General features: G+C 39.9%; 6 non-coding genes and 2 pseudogenes across 6 annotated transcripts; all 8 read right to left on the reverse strand.

Moving 5' to 3' along the window:
* Window positions 1-177: 177 nt before the first annotated feature.
* LOC121856483 lies at window positions 178-295 on the reverse strand (annotated as a pseudogene).
* A 1,103-nt stretch (window positions 296-1,398) lies between these two features.
* On the reverse strand, window positions 1,399-1,517 carry LOC121856489. The gene has a single exon (XR_006086988.1). It is a non-coding gene; the product is annotated as a 5S ribosomal RNA (ribosomal RNA).
* A 496-nt stretch (window positions 1,518-2,013) lies between these two features.
* LOC121856481 lies at window positions 2,014-2,132 on the reverse strand. The gene has a single exon (XR_006086983.1). It is a non-coding gene; the product is annotated as a 5S ribosomal RNA (ribosomal RNA).
* Window positions 2,133-3,249: 1,117 nt separating this feature from the next.
* Window positions 3,250-3,367, reverse strand: LOC121856485 (annotated as a pseudogene).
* Window positions 3,368-3,863: 496 nt separating this feature from the next.
* Window positions 3,864-3,982, reverse strand: LOC121856486. The gene has a single exon (XR_006086985.1). It is a non-coding gene; the product is annotated as a 5S ribosomal RNA (ribosomal RNA).
* Window positions 3,983-4,476: 494 nt separating this feature from the next.
* On the reverse strand, window positions 4,477-4,595 carry LOC121856487. Its single transcript, XR_006086986.1, has one exon. It is a non-coding gene; the product is annotated as a 5S ribosomal RNA (ribosomal RNA).
* Window positions 4,596-5,090: 495 nt separating this feature from the next.
* On the reverse strand, window positions 5,091-5,209 carry LOC121856482. Its single transcript, XR_006086984.1, has one exon. It is a non-coding gene; the product is annotated as a 5S ribosomal RNA (ribosomal RNA).
* Window positions 5,210-5,704: 495 nt separating this feature from the next.
* On the reverse strand, window positions 5,705-5,823 carry LOC121856488. Its single transcript, XR_006086987.1, has one exon. It is a non-coding gene; the product is annotated as a 5S ribosomal RNA (ribosomal RNA).
* Window positions 5,824-5,935: the final 112 nt, after the last annotated feature.

Below are 5,935 nucleotides of genomic sequence, written 5' to 3' on the forward strand. Positions count from 1 at the left end.
TGCCATATGAACATTAAACAGAGAAGAAAAAAAATTATGATTCAATTTTAAGACAATACAAACTGACCTCATTTAACTTATGAAATACTAAACAAACCATACCATACCCACCCACGGTACATAAATTGAAGATAAAAGGGGGGGGAACAAAAGGGGGGTTAATAGCAAGAGGTAAAATGCCAAAAGCATCTGGTGTTCCCAGGCGGTCACCATCCAAGTACTAACCAGACCCAATGTTACTTAACTTCGCTGATCGGACGAGAAGCGGTGATTTCAACGTGGTATGGCCGTTGGCAACAATATGAGGTGGTTCTTGTCAATTTATATAGAGCACTGCCCTACAGGTTGCTTCCTGCCACAGTCCTGTGGTATTGAACTGCTTGGCGGTGGTGTTGCAGCCTGACATCTACCTCTTTAATTAAAAGAAGGGAAAGCGCAGGAGATCGATAAACAAAAGTCAAAGGAAACCTCTCTTCCTTACCGAACGAGGGTGCACGGGAGCTTAATTATATCAGGTCTTTCTAGTTATATTATTAAAAGCTTGTCAGGAGAGCAAAGGTCTTTTAGTTTTTTTTTCCGGCGCCTTTAGTTATATTGTTTTTATTGTTATAAAGAATGCCATATGAACATTTTAAAATTTGAATTGCCCTTACGATTCGATTTTTAAGATAAACAAATTGAACTCATCTAACGTAATCAATACCGAACAAAACCATGCCATCCACCGTGTACATAGCTTAAGATAAAGCGGTGGAACAAATATTAGCGAGAGGTAAAATGTCAATAGCATCTGGTGTTCCCAGGCTGTCACCCATCCAAGTACTAACTAATCTAATGTTGCTTAATCAACTTCGCTTTTATCGGACGGAAGTTACTACCAACGTGGGTATACAGCATCTATATGTTGGTTCTTTGCTCAATTTGAGAGTAAAGCACCGCCCCGCAGGGTTCTTTTTTTTCTTCCACTGTCCTGGTGGTAGTGAAATGCTTAACGGTTGGTGTTGGTAGTCTGACATCTACCCTCAATTAAAAAAGAAGGGAAAGTGCAGGAGATCGATTAACGAAAGTCAATGTCAACCTATTCTTCCTTACCGAACGGGGTGCAAGGGAGCTTAATTAGATTAGGTCTTTCTATTGGAATTATTAGAAGTTTGTCATAGGAGCAGGGGTGTTTTAGTTTTGTTTCTACAGCCTTTACTTATATTGTTATTATTTTTATAAAAAAAATGCCATTTGAACATTAAAATTTGACCATTCTTTAATGATTCGATTTTAAGATAAAACAAACTGAACTCATCTAACGTATCCAATACTAAACAAACCATACCACATCCACCCGCGGTACATAGCTTAAGATAAAGGGTGGAACAAAATGGGGGTTACTAGCGAGAGGTAAAATGCCAACAGCATCTGGTGTTCCCAGGCGGTCACCCATCCAAGTACTAACCAGACCCAATGTTGCTTAACTTCGCTGATCGGACCAGAAGCGGTGTTTTCAACGTGGTATGGCCGTTGGCATCTATATAAGCTGGTTCTTGTCAATTTATATAAAGCACTGCCCTACAGGGTTCTTTTTCTTCCACTGTCCTGTGGTAGTGAAATGCTTAGCGGTTGCATTGCAGTCTGACATCTACCTCTTTAATTAAAAGAAGGGAAAGTGCAGGAGATCGATAAACGAAAGTCAATGTCAACCTATTCTTCCTTACCGAACGGGGTGCAAGGGAGCTTAATTAGATTAGGTCTTTCTATTGGAATTATTAGAAGTTTGTCATAGGAGCAGGGGTGTTTTAGTTTTGTTTCTACAGCCTTTACTTAGTTTGTTATTATTGTTATAAAAAAAATGCCATTTGAACATTAAAATTTGACCATTCTTTAATGATTCGATTTTAAGATAAAACAAACTGAACTCATCTAACGTATCCAATACTAAACAAACCATACCACATCCACCCGCGGTACATAGCTTAAGATAAACGGTGGAACAAAAGGGGGGGTTACTAGCGAGAGGTAAAATGCCAACAGCATCTGGTGTTCCCAGGCGGTCACCCATCCAAGTACTAACCAGACCCAATGTTGCTTAACTTCGCTGATCGGACGAGAAGCGGTGTTTTCAACGTGGTATGGCCGTTGGCATCTATATTAGCTGGTTCTTGTCAATTTATATAAAGCACTGCCCTACAGGGTTCTTTTTCTTCCACTGTCCTGTGGTAGTGAAATGCTTAGCGGTTGCGTTGCAGTCTGACATCTACCTCTTTAATTAAAAGAAGGGAAAGTGCAGGAGATCGATTAACGAAAGTCAATGTCAACCTATTCTTCCTTACCGAACGGGGTGCAAGGGAGCTTAATTAGATAAGGTCTTTCTATTGGAATTATTAGAAGTTTGTCATAGGAGCAGGGGTGTTTTAGTTTTGTTTCCACATCCTTTACTTATATTGTTATTATTGTTATAAAAAAAATGCCATTTGAACATTAAAATTTGACCATTCTTTAATGATTCTGATTTAAGATAAAACAAAACTGAACTCATCTAACGCATCCAATAATAATACTAAACAACCATACCAACATCCACCATGTACATAGCTTAAGATAAAGGGTGGGAACAAAGGGGTTATTAGGGCGAGAGGTTAAATACCAATAGCATCTGGTGGTCCCAGGCGGTCACCCATCCAAGTACTAAACAGACCCAAGGTGGCTGAACTTCGGGAATCGGACGAGAAACGATAATTTCAACGCGGTATGGCCGTTAGCATCAAAATAAGCTGGTTGTTGTTAATTTATATAGAGCATTGCCCTACAGGTTGCTTTTATTCCACTGTCCTGTGGCAGTGAAATGCCTGGCGGTGGCGTTGCAGTCTGGCATCTACCTCTTTAATTATAATAAGGGAAAGCGCAGGAGATCGATAAACACAAGTAAAAGGCAACCTTTCTTCCTTACCGAACGGGGTGCGGGGGGAGCTTAATTACATACGGTCTCTCTAGTGAAATTATTAGAAGCTTGTCGTAGGAGCAGAGGTCTTTTAGTTTTGTTTCCGCAGCCTTTACTTTTACTATGTTATTATTGTTATAAAAAATGCACGAACATTAAAATTCTGACCTATTCTTTAACGATTCGGATTTTTAAGATAAAAACAAACTGAAACTCATCTAACGTATCCAATACTAAACAAAACTACAACCACATCCACCCGCGGTAATATAGCTTAAGATAAAGGGTGAACAAAAGCAAAGCATTAGCAAGAGTAAAAATGCCAATAGCATCTGGTGTTCCCAGGCGGTCACTCATCCAAGTACTCACCACCCCAATGTTGCTTAACTTCGCTGATCGGACGAGTAGCGGTGTTTTCAACGTGGTATGGCTGTTGGCATCTATATAAGCTGGTTCTGTCAATTTATATAAAGCACTGCCCCACAGGGTTCTCTTTTTTCTTCCACTGTCCTGTGGTAGTAAATGCTTAGCGGTTGCGTTGCAGTCTGACATCTACCTCTTTAACTAAAAGAAGGGAAAGTGCAGGAGATCGATTAACGAAAGTCAATGTCAACCAATTCTTCCTTACCGAACGGGGTGCAAGGGAGCTTAATTAGATAAGGTCTTTCTATTGGAATTATTAGAAGTTTGTCATAGGAGCAGGGGTGTTTAAGTTTTGTTTCCACAGCCTTTACTTATATTGTTATTATTGTTATAAAAAAAATGCCATTTGAACATTAAAATTTGACCATTCTTTAATGATTCGATTTTAAGATAAAACAAACTGAACTCATCTAACGTATCCAATACTAAACAAACCATACCACATCCACCCGCGGTACATAGCTTAAGATAAAGGGTGGAACAAAAGGGGGGTTACTAGCGAGAGGTAAAATGCCAACAGCATCTGGTGTTCCCAGGCGGTCACCCATCCAAGTACTAACCAGACCCAATGTTGCTTAACTTCGCTGATCGGACGAGAAGCGGTGTTTTCAACGTGGTATGGCCGTTGGCATCTATATAAGCTGGTTCTTGTCAATTTATATAAAGCACTGCCCTACAGGGTTCTTTTTCTTCCACTGTCCTGTGGTAGTGAAATGCTTAGCGGTTGCGTTGCAGTCTGACATCTACCTCTTTAATTAAAAGAAGGGAAAGTGCAGGAGATCGATAAACGAAAGTCAATGTCAACCTATTCTTCCTTACCGAACGGGGTGCAAGGGAGCTTAATTAGATAAGGTCTTTCTATTGGAATTATTAGAAGTTTGTCATAGGAGCAGGGGTGTTTTAGTTTTGTTTCCACAGCCTTTACTTATATTGTTATTATTGTTATAAAAAAAATGCCATTTGAACATTAAAACTGGACCATTCTTTAATGATTCGATTTTAAGATAAAACAAACTGAACTCATCTAACGTATCCAATACTAAACAAACCATACCATATCCACCCGCGGTACATAGCTTAAGATAAAGGGTGGAACAAAAGGGGGTTACTAGCGAGAGGTAAAATGCCAACAGCATCTGGTGTTCCCAGGCGGTCACCCATCCAAGTACTAACCAGACCCAATGTTGCTTAACTTCGCTGATCAGACGAGAAGCGGTGTTTTCAACGTGGTATGGCCGTTGGCATCTATATAAGCTGGTTCTTGTCAATTTATATAAAGCACTGCCCTACAGGGTTCTTTTTCATCCACTGTCCTGTGGTAGTGAAATGCTTAGCGGTTGCGTTGCAGTCTGACATCTACCACCTTTAATTAAAAGAAGGGAAAGTGCAGGAGATCGATTAACGAAAGTCAATGTCAACCTATTCTTCCTTACCGAACGGGGTGCAAGGGAGCTTAATTAGATAAGGTCTTTCTATTGAAATTATTAGAAGTTTGTCATAGGAACAGGGGTGTTTTAGTTTTGTTTCCACAGCCTTTACTTATATGTTATTATTGTTATAAAAAAAATGCCATTTGAACATTAAAATTGGACCATTCTTTAATGATTCGATTTTAAGATAAAACAAACTGAACTCATCTAACGTATCCAATACTAAACAAACCATACCACATCCACCCGCGGTACATAGCTTAAGATAAAGGGTGGAACAAAAGGGGGGTTACTAGCGAGAGGTATAATGCCAACAGCATCTGGTGTTCCCAGGCGGTCACCCATCCAAGTACTAAACAGACCCGATATTGCTTAACTTCGCTGATCGGACGAGAAGCGGTGTTTTCAACGTGGTATGGCCATTGGCATCAATATAAGCTGGTTCTTGTCAATTTATATAAAGCACTGCCCTACAGGGTTCTTTTTCTTCCACTGTCCTGTGGTAGTGAAATGCTTAGCGGTTGCATTGCAGTCTGACATCTACCTCTTTAATTAAAAGAAGGGAAAGTGCAGGAGATCGATAAACGAAAGTCAATGTCAACCTATTCTTCCTTACCGAACGGGGTGCAAGGGAGCTTAATTAGATAAGGTCTTTCTATTGGAATTATTAGAAGTTTGTCATAGGAGCAGGGGTGTTTTAGTTTTGTTTCCACAGCCTTTACTTATATTGTTATTATTGTTATAAAAAAAATGCCATTTGAACATTAAAATTGGACCATTCTTTAATGATTCGATTTTAAGATAAAACAAACTGAACTCATCTAACGTATCCAATACTAAACAAACCATACCATATCCACCCGCGGTACATAGCTTAAGATAAAGGGTGGAACAAAAGGGGGGTTACTAGCGAGAGGTAAAATGCCAACAGCATCTGGTGTTCCCAGGCAGTCACCCATCCAAGTACTAACCAGACCCAATGTTGCTTAACTTCGCTGATCAGACGAGAAGCGGTGTTTTCAACGTGGTATGGCCGTTGGCATCTATATAAGCTGGTTCTTGTCAATTTATATAAAGCACTGCCCTACAGGGTTCTTTTTCTTCCACTGTCCTGTGGTAGTGAAATGCTTAGCGGTTGCGTTGCAGTCTGACA

This window comes from Homarus americanus, unplaced genomic scaffold (genome assembly GCF_018991925.1).
Source record: "Homarus americanus isolate GMGI-L3 unplaced genomic scaffold, GMGI_Hamer_2.0 scaffold31325, whole genome shotgun sequence".
Lineage (NCBI taxonomy): Eukaryota > Metazoa > Arthropoda > Malacostraca > Decapoda > Nephropidae > Homarus > Homarus americanus.